Source organism: Nyctibius grandis, chromosome 4 (genome assembly GCF_013368605.1).
Source record: "Nyctibius grandis isolate bNycGra1 chromosome 4, bNycGra1.pri, whole genome shotgun sequence".
NCBI lineage: Eukaryota > Metazoa > Chordata > Aves > Nyctibiiformes > Nyctibiidae > Nyctibius > Nyctibius grandis.
In genome coordinates, this window is record NC_090661.1 from 21,824,314 (window position 1) to 21,837,966 (window position 13,653).

The window sequence follows — 13,653 nt, forward strand, 5'->3', positions numbered from 1 at the left end:
GGTCTATCCAGCACAGAAACCTGTCTTCAATGGTGGTAAACAGTAGATTTCATGGAAGGAATATAAAAACAGAGCAAGCATACAGAATACTTTCCTGGCCATATTCTGGCAGCATTCAGAAATCTGGGGCTCAAGGACTACCTGAACTACAATTGTATTTTTGGTATAACATACCCTGGTGATTTTTTTTTAACATTAATTGGTGTAAGCATTTTCTAAACTCAACTATATACTTAGTGTCCGCAGAATCCTGTGGCAATGAGTTCTACGGACTAAGTGTTGTGTGAAAAATACACCACCGCCTTTGGTTTGGTTTTTAGCCTGCCACCTGATAATTTCATTTGATGCTCTATTTTCTCCATTATGAGAGACAGAGAATGTCCGTGCCCTATTCACCTTCTCCAAGTCACTTTTTAAGATGAATTTTCTGTGTGTAGAAATTATATGTATGTATTTCTGTATGTAGAAATTACAACAATGTAGGAAACACAGGTTTTAGTATCTACAGAGTTATCCATCTCTCTCTGTGTCTCTGGCTTTGCTTGGCCATTCATTGAGGAAAACTGCATAGAAAAAGATTCAGTGAAAGATTTAGATATGCGTATGGGTTTTTGACCTGGGAGCTGTGGTACTCTGCTGAAGATAGATAGATGAATGCTAAAGAGATCATCCCTACTTTATGCTTTTAGAATTTGCATTTTTCTGTTTTGCCTTGTAGCTAGTTGTGTACTAACCTACAGACAAATTTTGATCCTTACACTTCCAGAGGAAAAGCTTTTCTAAGACCTCAGCCCTGTAATCCATACGCAGAACACACATAAATGAATCTGTTCATATGAATTGTGGACCATCCAATTATTCACGTAAGGAGAAGATTCTTGAGTAACAGTCCTAAAGCAGCAGCATTTGCAAGAACAAGGCTCCACAGAAATTCCCCTCATTTTATGGATTACTACAAACATCAAACAATGAGTTGGCAGAATCATTTGTGCACTAGTAATCACAAGTCTTGGGAATAAAAACTGTCTAACATTTAAGCATTAGAGAAGGGCCCAGACTCACTGCTCCAAATCAAAACACATCCAGTTAGGGAAGCTTAACACTTCCCCTTGGCTGCAAGTGTTCTGCATCAGTGTCATCTTTAGTGAAAGAATAATGATAAAAATTCAACAAAATTCATTCCTAGCCCTTGACGTTTCTCATGTGAAATATAGGCACACATACATATACATGCATATATAGGTGCATATGTGTATACACAAGCACATACATAAATGAAAGGGAAATAATGACAGCATAGATTTTTCTAGGCATTTTAAATTCTCAGAACACTTATCTTCCCAGTCATGATCTTTGTATTCCCAGTCACTTCTTCCATGTCTTTCTCTGAACAGCAACTCATTTCACTACATTTATATTTCTCTCTTTCAATGTACAGTCACACTCAGCTTGTCAAATGAGAAAAGAAGATGATTAGAAACATCTGTGCACCACTCAGAGTTCTCCTTTTTATCATAAATACAGGCTTTCCATTTTGCTTGTGGTCCAGTTCAGCTCTGCAGAACAAATGTTTTGGTGCTTTTGTGTTTTAGGTCCATCCTGGAAAAAATGTCACCAAGCTACACTTACTTTTTTTTCCAGAAACTATAACTATTTGTTCTTGTTCAGTCTCCTAAGTGACTAAGATATTTAGCTTCTAGTCCTTTTGATTTGCTCTGGTTGCCAGACTTTCTTTACATTCTCGGTGCCAGTGTGACCCAGCTGGAACAACTCTGGTTTTATTTATGATGTAAATTCAGTGTTTTGTGCACAGATTAATTTAGTACTGGAACTATGGCCTAGAGGATATGGAGGGAGAAGGTCATGAGATCTAATCATAGCTATAAAACTGTGCCCATGGGTAAGTTGCTTCATCTGCTGCATCTAACAAATGAGAGCACCCCTTTCCTCACAGGGAGGTTATAAGCATTAGCTCATACCCACTTGTGTCACAGAGTCACTGTGGGGTTTCTCTGATGGCAAAACAGAGAAATATTATTAATAGACATGTCCCTTTTGTTACCTGTGCCTTTATCTACTGGTTGTCTATTCTCTTGTAACACAGGATCTTCCCTCATGGTCTATCCTATTCTTTAAATTTGCCACTGGAGGCACAGCCACTCATTTTATTTTTTCTTTGGGTGATTTTGTAAGTTCATTCTTTCTGTCTACAAATTAAATGTGTTTTTGAATCTTGAGATGTTCCCTGCATCTCAGCACCACAGCTGAGCTCGCTGTTTTCAGCTGTATTATCTAGCCTGAAAGTCACATACAGTTACTATAGTACCTGCCTCTGCTGCTTTGGTTTGAGCTCTATAGCTTTTTTCCCTCTTCAGTTTGACTTGCCTTTTATCCCTTTCACCTAATATGTTTCAGGCAGCTCTTCTGCACCTTTTCCCTTTACTTCTGAACACTTCAGGCAATGGAGCTTTGACCAGTTATTGTGAGGGGAATCCTAGCCCCTGTGTGCTTCATCCAATTCTCTCATCTTTTTGTGGATAGCTTCCCATCAAGAGTGTGAATTTGACTGGTTCTTACATCTTTCAGAATCTGCAGTATGTTACATTGAATTTTAGGACAGCCTCCTTTCCTTGAGATATTTTATTGAAGTCTTTCAACATTCTCTCCTGGTGTAAGACTATATCCAATTCTCCAACAGATGTTTCTCAGAAGTCAAAAAGAAAAGAAAAGAACATTTTGTAAATGTCATTCATACCTAACTCTGCCCTTACCCTCTGGATACACACACTAGCCATAAAATCCAACCACCTGAGCTGACCCAGTCCTCTTCAGTTTCTAAGCTCTCTAAGGTATTTGATATGATTTCAGATTTCTGTGTCTAGGCAGGATGGGCCTGATCCTGCCATCTGCTGAGTATTTATGAATATCAGTCCTCCTTCTCTGTGTGGTCCAGCTTTCACAGTCATGAGGGCTGGACCCCTCTCACCCACCCACAGCCATCCCCATCCCACCTTGTATCCATCCTCAACTATACCTGTTCCTGGTCTAGCCTTACTGCTACACAGAGACAGGGCTGTGAGCCATTTTGACAGTGCTTCCTTGGCAAGCAGGTGGTGGACTGGCCAGGAGCACTCCATGGGCTTGAACTGTTCCTAGGCCACTAGTTAGTCTGCTCTGCTCCACATGAAATAAATTATTCCTGCTGCCCTGTGACGCTGGCTTCCTGCCTTTAAGGTGTCTTACACGTGTCGTTTGTTCTGTGTTTGGCTATAGCATTACTTGTCCATAGCAAAATGAAAGAGGAAAGAGTAGGAAAATCTGTCTTGATAACCCATAGGAGGATTTTCTCACTGACACAGGAGTGGTTAAAGAAAGAACTGGCATCCATAGGTCTTACCCTACTTAAAGGAGTTATCAACATTTCACTAGTGTTAGTGCAATGCCCTCTGAATAGCAGTCATTGCCCAGCTTTTCACAAGATGAATACCTTACCTTTTCTCTCAATGCACTTTGCAAAGCAGACAGAAGAAGAAGCAAAAGACAAGGCAGAGAGCTCCAGACAGAATTATCTATTAAATGTACCATGAAGTCAGCAATACTCACCCCAAACTGTAAGGTTTGAGACAACCCTGCCAAAATGGAACTAAGAACGTCAGGATTTCAGGTTGCAGTGCTTGGTCTCTGCACCTTTCTCTCCACAAACAGAAGACCAAAGCCACCAGGAACCCAGAAAATGGACTAGGTGACTGCAAAATGCTACTATGAGATAGCAATGGACAGCCAAATATGAAAGAAATTCATTCAAGTCTGCCAAAAACGTCTGAGCAACCCAGAGACTCCATGAGGGTCAGGCTGATCCCATTCTTCATGCTATGGTGTCATCACACCTATAAAGATTCTGGTGAATTTATATCTAGAAAACAATAGGAAAACTGGAGAAATTTCATGGAAAGGTGAAACTAATGTTAGGGAAATATAATCTTGAGAGTGACTAAGAGCTAAGAATGACCAGTGTGGTCATACAAAAGCTAAAAACTACAATAATTAAAAAACTAAAACCAGAAAGGATACAGTAAAATGTTTAACAGAAGACAAAGAAGTATATTTGGGCAGGAAAAAATTAAGAACAGGAGAATTCTTACTCACGAAAACTCCATAAAATTCTCCTTGACAAATGTTTGAAAGGCACACTAAAAGTGGAAATTATATGTCTAATGGTTTGAAAATTGAAACTGCAACTAAAAAAAAAAACTGGAATAGACTTTGGAGAGAATAGAATGGCACTAGCAAGCCCATTATGAGCTGAGAGATTTTTTTTTTTGTTTTAATTTTTCCATATTTTGCTACACAATGTTGTTCCTGGTAAGTTCCACAATTAATCTATACAGGCATATATGTAACCCTTGTCACTTCAGGGTCTGAAGTCAGTTTTGGCCTGATACAGCTCTGTACAGAGAGCAAAGTAGGAAGGTATAAGACAAGGTGGCTACAGGCACTTCTGGCAGAAATGCTCATTTGTGATAGCCCAATTGTTAGACAGAGAATAATAACCAGAGCTGCCTCAAGTGTCTATATAACTCATAGATTCCCGATAAAACTTATTACCCTTCTTGCCTCTTACTTTGGTGTCTTGGGAAAAAGAAAACAATATTTCTGTCCCATATGAACATTAAAATGGCTCCACATTTCACAGACAACTTTCTGCAAAACCTAGACTAGAGGAACAGTATGTTCCTGAATTTTTAAGTAAAAAGTTCCATTATTAATAATAACAGTGCAAATTCCTCTCCCTTTATAAATTATATGTAAGAGACATTCCTCAGATCTGAATTATCTGCCATTTAGAAATAGTTTTCATGCTCATTTTATCACCAGTGAGATAAATTAGATGATCTCTTGAGCTACACTTTTCTATCTTCAATGTCCCTCAAATCGTGCCTGATGGATGTATCATTTGCTTTCGTTCCAGGGTCCCTTCATTAAATGAACACCATTTTTTTCTGCTGCCTTCCTCTCACCCACTTCCTCCTTAAATAATATATATCCCCTCACACATATCATACATTATCTCTAAATACTGCATAAGCTTTCAATAATATATTGCACGCCTGAAATAAATCTCATTTCTCATTGCTGGTACTAATAAAAGGTTTACATTTTCTTTTTTGTCCCGCCTGAAATATCAGGTGCAAGAGCTTGTAATTGCATAGAGTTTTGTTCTTAATTTGCTTACAGGATTTTTTAATACTGCTACTGCTAAAGAAATTTATCATGTTGCAAATTCCCAAGTCAGAGTTTGGCTTTCAGGCTGACCCACGCTAATGTATATAGCACATTTTGACTATCCAGTAGTGGCTCTGGGGAACATTTTTCTACGTACTTGTAATATTGCTTTTGCATAAGGTGTGCTGGCGTGCTTAGTGGAGGCCAAACACGAAAATGGCCACAGAAACTGCATTTGGTAATGAGTAATGGAGTAGAGCAGCTTCTGCTGCGCAGAGAACCTCAGCATCAGGATTTTGGATCCTGAGATTTGGGGTTTCCTGGCTCCATGGCAGTGGCTGGCAAGTGCTCTGGAGCCAGAGAATCTGGAAGCCCCAGAAATCACAGTTCCAAGATGGTCTTGCTGGAGGGAGTACAACATGCAGAGTATGTGGAAGAGATTTTTTTTGGTCTCCGATTAAGAAAATAATAATAATAAAAGAATTCCAGCAGAATATATACATTTCATTGAAAATTTACTACTGTGAAACCATTCTAACTGAAAACTCCCAGCCAGCTCTACCTACATGCACTTCATGCAGCTCACTGATATTTGCAGGGGCTGACAACGGCCAAGCCTGCTAAAGTCGATAGTGGGAAATCCCATCAGGTTTGGCTTTTTGCCTGCAAGTCTCTGATCTGATCAAATTCTTTTTCTTGGTTTAACTTTTGTTTCAAGGGCAAGTGTGATTACATGTATCATTATATAACAGTTCTTAAAGTTTATAATCTCTGTATTTCCAAAGTTTTTTATAAGATTATTGTCTATCTGCATTTTACTGCAGGTAAAGGTATAGCATGGAGATATCAAGTGATTACCTGAAGGCAAACATTGAGTAAGTGGCAGAACTAGGAACAGTCCTGTCATCTCCTGATATTGTTACTACATTTACATTTAAACTGACCCAGCTTTGTGCAGAAATCAGCATTAAATAATTATACCGTTATGTAATCCACACATTATTCTCAGCAGCAGTGTTTTGTACAAAGGTGATGGAGCCATATGGGAGCATATAGTTCAGTGTGCCTGAACGAAAAGCAAAGGAGTTAAGGAGGGAACGAGCTGTGAACAGCTTAGCAGTTACTGCTGGGTATTGTGATGCCTTTTGCAAAGCCCCATGAGTAAAGAGCTTTTCTGAATTCAGATTTACAGAATTTGTTGTCTTCACTCATAACAGAGCTTATTTCCTAATCTTGGCCCATGAGCTCTGTCAGTCCATGTAAATCTCTGATACCATTTATTCCTACATTTATCCCTTCTCTCCCCAGAGTGTATCCACAAGGTGAGGATGGCCCAAGTTCTCACAGGGTTTGCTGGCAGAGAAGAACTGACATGGGGGAGGACTCAGATGGCTCTCCTGAGACATCTTCCTTCTGCAGCTTGGCATAGCAGCTCAGAGACAGTTAATGCCTAACACATAAGCCCACGGAGACTAACTTTAGCCGAAAGCATAAGGACGTTGGCTGTCAAAATGTTTTTGGAATGGCTGTGTCCTCAAGGAGGGAATGAGGTGAGGGATTTCTGGAAGCCATGGCTCAGAGCACTCAGAACTGCTCTTTTATTCCTTCTCATAAGCAGTGAGCAGGGCTTTCAAGCAAGCATATGAGTTTGGCAATGGATTTGATGAAATAGCCTGCCAGCATTGGGAGACATCAGGCCATCCTGAGGCAGTGTGGCTCTGCACTCTCCTCTGAGGAGGGCTGCCAGACCTTGATGTACCAGGTCACATACACTATGAGGCAGGAGCCCTGACTCCAGACTTATGCTTTAGGAGTCCCAACATTCTTGCCTGGCTCCTGTCTGCCTTAAAGTTTCTCTGCATGCTGGGATCATGGGGACATAAGTCTGCTGATAGCAACATTGGATTAATGAGGTCCTTCAGCACCTCATAGAGCAAGCTGTGTAAGTAAGTTGTGGTGGGAATGTCCTTCTCTCTGATACTGCTGACACTCTCCCTAAGCCTGAAATCATTTCAGCACAGGCTTTGTTCCTACACGGAGCTCAATTCACAGTGATGGTACTGCCGCTAAGGAAAGAGCCTGGTATCTTCTGGTGCTGCTCTCACAATCAACTCTCAGCTCAAGCTCTCCTGAATAAATGGTAGCAAACACTGTGGGATCCACCATAAGGACATTAACCTTCTCGTCAACACCTTCCTGAATCTCCCACCTCTGCTATGCTGGAGAGCACTGCTGAGTAGGAAGCCACACACTGACAAGTAGCCCAGCTGTTCTCCTCCAGACCCTGGCAAGAGCTGGGTGTGAATGAGAGCAGAAGAGGCTCAATGGCTTTAGCTTTGCTGTGTGATCGTCATTCTTCCCCACAGCAGGAACAGACTGCTGGGAGGTGAACTGCTTTGGAGGACAAGAGGTCTTGGTCAGAACTCTCTGAAGAGAATGCTTTCCAGGGGCAGTGTATGTTTACACGGGCCATGTCTGAGAGGGCTGGTGATGTCTAGCATGCTTGCTTGTCTTCTTTGTTGCCTCTCTGAACTTTAACTTTTTGGAGCTGGCAGGCTCTGCGTTTTAGGTGAAAAAAGAGTGTGGTTGCAACTTTCACAACAAGAAATTAGAAGGGGGTGAATAAGGAAAGCCAAGAGTGCTAAGGTTTGGGTTGAAAATTATATTTTTAAAAGCAAGATTCTCAAAGCAGAGAACAAATACATGCAAACACTGCAGCAGATTCTGTACAGGAAAGGGCAAGGAAACCACTGTGATAAAAAGGTGTTCACAGTGATGGCAGAGTTTTCTGGAATAAGGAGACTCTTGGATCTCAAAGAACAAGGATGCTCTGAAGAGCTACAACCACACACCCAAGCAGCACTGCTCTGCTTGGTCATGCCCATCACCACAGACTCAGCAACGAATGGGTGAGGCTTTAGGCGGGGGTTTCAGAGGTACCTCCAACCGGCTATGTTATCACAGGCACTTTAGCTGGCAAGGCTAAGTTACTAATAGCCAGCTCCACAGGGGGGCCCATGTCGTGGTGATTTCAGTAGCTAAAAGAGCAAATAGGTTCATGAATGTCAATTAGGAACTAGTCTTCAGTATCAAATACAAGTCCTGGAGGGGTAAGAAGGATTGTTCCCCAAAAGTGCCCCCCTGCATTGCAGTAGCTTCCATTCAGGTTGCTAGCAAGGGAGGATTTTGGATAAACTATCTCTGCCCTCACTCACTTATGTTTCAAAGAGAGGAAACTCTCCACCCTTCTTTGTGCCTCTTGTGGTGCCCCAGGACACATTCTCCCAGCTCCATGCCCACCTCCAGCCGCAGCTCATGCAGAAATGCTGGAACAGACAATTCACCACAAAGATTTTTGGCCTTAATTTATCTGCCATGGAAGAGTCCTGGAAGTTCAAATCTCATCTCATTGTTGCATTTTGCCAGTCCTCACATTAATCCTGGAAATGTCAAAGGAAATCATAACAAGAGCAGCTGATCAGCCAAAACCAAGTCCCAGAGATAGTAGATTTCCAGTCCTGCTCTCTGGGCCTCTTCGCTTTTGCAGTGGTTCCACCAGCTAGGAATAACTACACAAAACTATGACATAATCCCTACTGAAATCCAACCCTACTGAAATCCAAATCTTTTCATTCCCTTCCAGCCAATTGGAACTCACCTCTGATGTTTTCCAGCTCCCTGCTTCTGTGAATGAGACCGTATCCATGTGAAAATATGCTTAGATCACCCACTGTGATTTATTCATCCGGAGGCAATTTGGAGGTTGTTGCTTACAATTAGCCACTTGATCTTTATCAGCATTGTTCTTAGACCTTAGAAAGCTGTGTCTATGGATACAATCTTTCCGGTACTTGGATGGCCTATTTAATTATACAATTGGACCTGTTTGTGCATGGGATACTGGAGTGACTGAAATCCTAATGATCCTCAACATTCACTTTCTCTGTCAGTAGCAAGAACTAATATTTAGAATAAGTTCCCCAATGTGTGTCCCTTGGAAAACATCACAATATCACACTGAAGAGGACTATCTGCTCAGTGGGAAGATTGTAAGGCAGGAGAAGCTAATACGCTCATCATTACACCAGATTACAAAGGAGAGTAAATCATCTTGAGGTATTTCACTTTGGAGATGTCAGCCTTCCAGCTAAACAGGGACAGCCCAGGCAATGCTGGATGAGAAAGACACTCTAAAGAAATGCATATTGCTTTGAAATAATGTTTGTGAATGTGCATTAACTGTAACAGGAAAACATCATTTAGTGTAGCTGACAAAATAGTTTATTCAGCCTTTTGCAGGGTTTTTGAGCTGGATTTCAGACAGAAAGGAAGATCTGGCATTGCCTGTTTAAGAAAAAAGAGATGGAAATTACCAAGTGTTGAGATGAGAGTGTAGGGAAAAAGAAAATGAAGGGAACTAAAAAGCAGGAGAGTACTAAGGAAGTATCAGGGCAATTTGGTTGGCTGTGAAATGCAGTTCCTGAGCTCTTGAAGAAACCAAAGAGGAGTATGGGAGCCATAAGAAAAAGAAAGTGGGATACTGCCTGGTCGTTTGTGTCATCATTCTCACCACCTGAGGCCATTCTGCCTTAGCAGTGTTTTGTATCAGCTGCAAACAGTATGCAAGACAGTGAAATCATGCCCACAAAGGGAAGTGTGTAAGGTAGCTTGCCTCAGAGATGTTTGAGTGTAAAATCCTCAAGGAGGAACAAAGCCTTTGAATAAACTTTGCAGGGAAAGAATGAAACTGTCAGCATTTAAGCATGCTGGTTATTCCAGCAAACTTTCAAAGCAGTTTTAAGGTTACCCCAAAGCACAAGAATGTGCAGTCTGTATGCTTGCACCCCAGAAGCTACAAACAGTGTATCAGTAGTCTTCAGAGAGAACAAGGAGTGGTTAGAGGCAGAGACCCCAAATCTATAATCTACTCCAGGCCCTCCTCTCATTTCTTCTAGCTCCAAAGAAACCAAAAGATACATCTCCTCCCCCTCAGCTAGGAGACAGAAAACATCTCCATCAGCAACTTATAACTGTATACCAGCCCCCTGTCGTCTGTGACCTTTACAAAAGTTGGGGGTGAGCCTTTGTGATGCAGACTGGTTTATTGGCCTGCATGCAGTTTTTCTGTGCTGAAGAGCTGATTTATGCCATACATTAGAGCAGACCTGTCAGGAAGACTTAGTCTCCTAAGTGATTCAGTGATGAAATGACAGGGAAAAGTATCTTTCTCCCATCCATCAGAATACCTGAAATGTAGCTTGGTCCAACCTGTCCTCCTGCAACACTGGTTCATCCTTCCACATGGCAAGTCTTACCAGGGACAATCCTGTGGATGGTTTTATCTCTAAGGCATGTTAGCAGACTGAGGAAAGAGCTCAGGATTGTTTTGGGGTGGGGCAAGTGGAGATTCCCTATGAATCCATTTAATGTGGTTTAGAAATATACTTCTTATGGCGGACCCATCCTTGGATGGCTTACATTAACAAAGAGAAGACAGTTTCTGATTTATTTAGATGATAGCAATGCCTTGGGCTATGCTCTGGGCAGAATACCATGGCTTTTTACCAGACATGTTTCACTTTTCAGAAAACTAAAAAAAACTGGATAGTTAATAGACACTGAAAAAGTAACAAAGGGACAAGAGGAGTTGTCAATAAAGCAGATATCCTGTCTCTTTCAGCCTTGCTGTCAGCTACACTTACTCACTGGAGTTTCAAAACACTACAAAAATACTATGAGATCAAACACTGTTAAATGGTATGAGCAACTTCCTCCCAGAGACTGCATGACTTGCCCAATCCAACAGTCGTAGTGACAGAGCTGAAAGAAAGAGCAGTTCTAGGGATCAATTTTCTGCAGCAGTTCACAAGCAGCAGTTGTTTAGTGATTGCTTCAGATATTTGTAGCAATCTCCCTCCTCAGTGATCAACCTCATTTTTTCTCTTTGGTGTTTCTGTCCTCCCATGGGGCACCTTGGCTGTTTGTGTAACAGGAGCCAAACAGCTTTATTTTATCGCTCAGTGAATTAAGACAAACCAAAATTGATGTTGGGTTACCTTAAAGCATCAGATGTAAATGTTTGGTGGTTTCATAGTTGCTGTGCGAACAGTTTCAGCATCCTTCTAACCAAGGGAGAAACCTTCAGGTTTCTGTGGGGTTACTGTGGGGCAGTATGGGGCAGCAAGGATAACACCCTAGCAAACAGCTAGCCAGCATCACAATGTTCTTCTGATCAGCTCAGAAGAACAAAAGAGGGCATTATCCCACCGGAACTGAACTCTGAAGGTGACTTATTAAAAAACATTCTGAGGACTGCAGTACTATTATCTTACCTGGCTTTGCAGAGACATGTGGGTCAATTAAGCTTCATGTATGACTGCACTGGCCATGCCTTCACTGCAGGATTATCTCATCCTATCTGAACTAACTGCCATTCTGAACAGTCTTGCCCACAAAGAGCAGTTTAACCAAGTAATAGTGCTCAAGGAGAGATACTACGTTGCCTCTCAGAGAGAGTCCCAGGAAGGTTCTGGAGAACAAGCCACCTCTGAGAGCACCCTGCCTGTTCACACTACAGTGCTGCTGTATGACAGACTAAAGGGTGGTGCTGGTTTAAGCTTTAGCCTGTAACCCCTAATGGGTATGCAAAACCTGAGAATTGCCACATTCCGGTTAAAGGTTTTTGCCAGACTGTGGGTCTCAAGGCAGGTGAACCCTTGGATTGTGATAGTGAAAAAAGGCCACTAGCCTTTACTCCTTAGCAGCTCCAGGTATATATGTGCTTTGGCAGCAGCAGGAGTTGGCTTCTTATGTCCCACTCTATACATGCAAGCCTATAGGGAGGACAATAGAAATGTGATGGAGAAAGAGTGGCATTAATCTCACCTCTTTGGCATAGCCACCAAAAAAGCCACCTTGACACAAGTGGAGAAGAACTCTGTCCCTTTAAAAAAGCTGTAATAAGCTATCTTCCACTGGAAAAAATAAGCAAAACCCAATAAACAACCAAAAAAACCCCAATGGTAGGTCTAGGAGTAGGGAAATTAAGAGTCATATTTCTTTTCAGAACATTTTCCCTAACTGGAATAGGACTGAGTGTCAAGAAAGGGCTCAGGGACATTTGGTTATACCTGAAGTTCTCCACTGTAATCATGCAGTGTAGGCATAGTCTAACACATATGGGCTGCAAGTGGAAAAATATATACCAGTGATGATTATAGATAGTGATTATGGCACTCCTTGAAACCTATTACTGAGAACCTTTCTGACAAAATTTTAAAAAACTCCAAGCATTCCCTTAGAAGACTCTGCATTACATGTCCATGGTTAGGTAAGAAAACTAGGTTTAATGTCCAGAACCTTTCCCCAGTGCCGCATCCTAGAGTCTGCTGGGCTTAAAACTCTGTCTAGCCTATGCCAAGCACCAACCGCCAGGCTTATTTCTCCCATAGCAGAACAAGGCGGGGGGGGTGGGAATGTTAATGCTTTCTCCCTATCTTAAATAACAGTCAGTCAGTTCGTTAAGGGTGAGGGCATCCCTAAGAACCAGCTCAAGACACAGTTGTATGGGGCCGAGAAGGATGGAAGGGGATTATATCAGCAGTGGGGAAGGGTCTGAAAGCTATATTCAGAGGCCTGTTGGAACACAGTAAGGCCAGCCCTAGCAACATCAAAGGCTACAGCAAGGAGTTAGTTTATACAGCTTAGTCAGTTGGATTAGACCCTTCATTAGGATGCAGAACAAACCTCTTCTTCTTGGCAGATAGAAGTGCGAAAGAGAATGAAAATGGAAATCGGATCTGAGCCCTGAATTCTCCATTCAGCATGAGTTCCTCTTATTTGCGTAGGAATTCTAGTTCGCCTGGCTTTGTTTGGAATAAAGGTAACAGGAAATTTCAGGGCAAAATGAGGTCAATGTCTCTTGCTTTGGGGCCAGCAAGCCCTGGGAGGACTCTTGAGTCAGAACACCCCGTCCTAAGAGGAGGACAAGCAGAGGGGGAGAGCATTTGCCATGGGGTACCAGCAGTACTGTGTCTCTACAGCTGCATCTTCAGCAGGCAAACTCAACATTGACACTTCGGAAAACACCTTTCTTAATTTGAGTTGAACAAGTAGTTGTCATGCTCTACAGAGTCATTGACAGTCTGATACCTGAGTGGATGCTTTTTAGCATGCAGAGCACCAGGACGAGGCCACTAGTCTGCTTGTTACTTCTTCCCTAACGTGCATCTTTTGAGGAAGTTGCTGTTCTGTTCCAGGATATTGCAGGCTAAGAGAACAATAAGATCTGGTTTGGGGTTTTTTTTAATGCCTCTGATTGCAGGATTATTTGCGTTAAAATCCACAGAGGTCGGACAGAAAAGCCTGAGTTTGACCTCAATCATGTCAGCATGGCTAAGGGGTCACTGGGAGGGCTATGCAGGTATACTG

The 13,653-nt window shown here is 42.0% G+C and overlaps 1 protein-coding gene across 4 annotated transcripts in view; it reads right to left on the reverse strand.

The window, feature by feature from the left end:
* Positions 1-13,653, reverse strand: part of PAMR1 (peptidase domain containing associated with muscle regeneration 1) — a 50,658-nt gene that overhangs the window by 16,093 nt on the left and 20,912 nt on the right. The gene's annotated exons all lie outside the window — the stretch shown is intronic.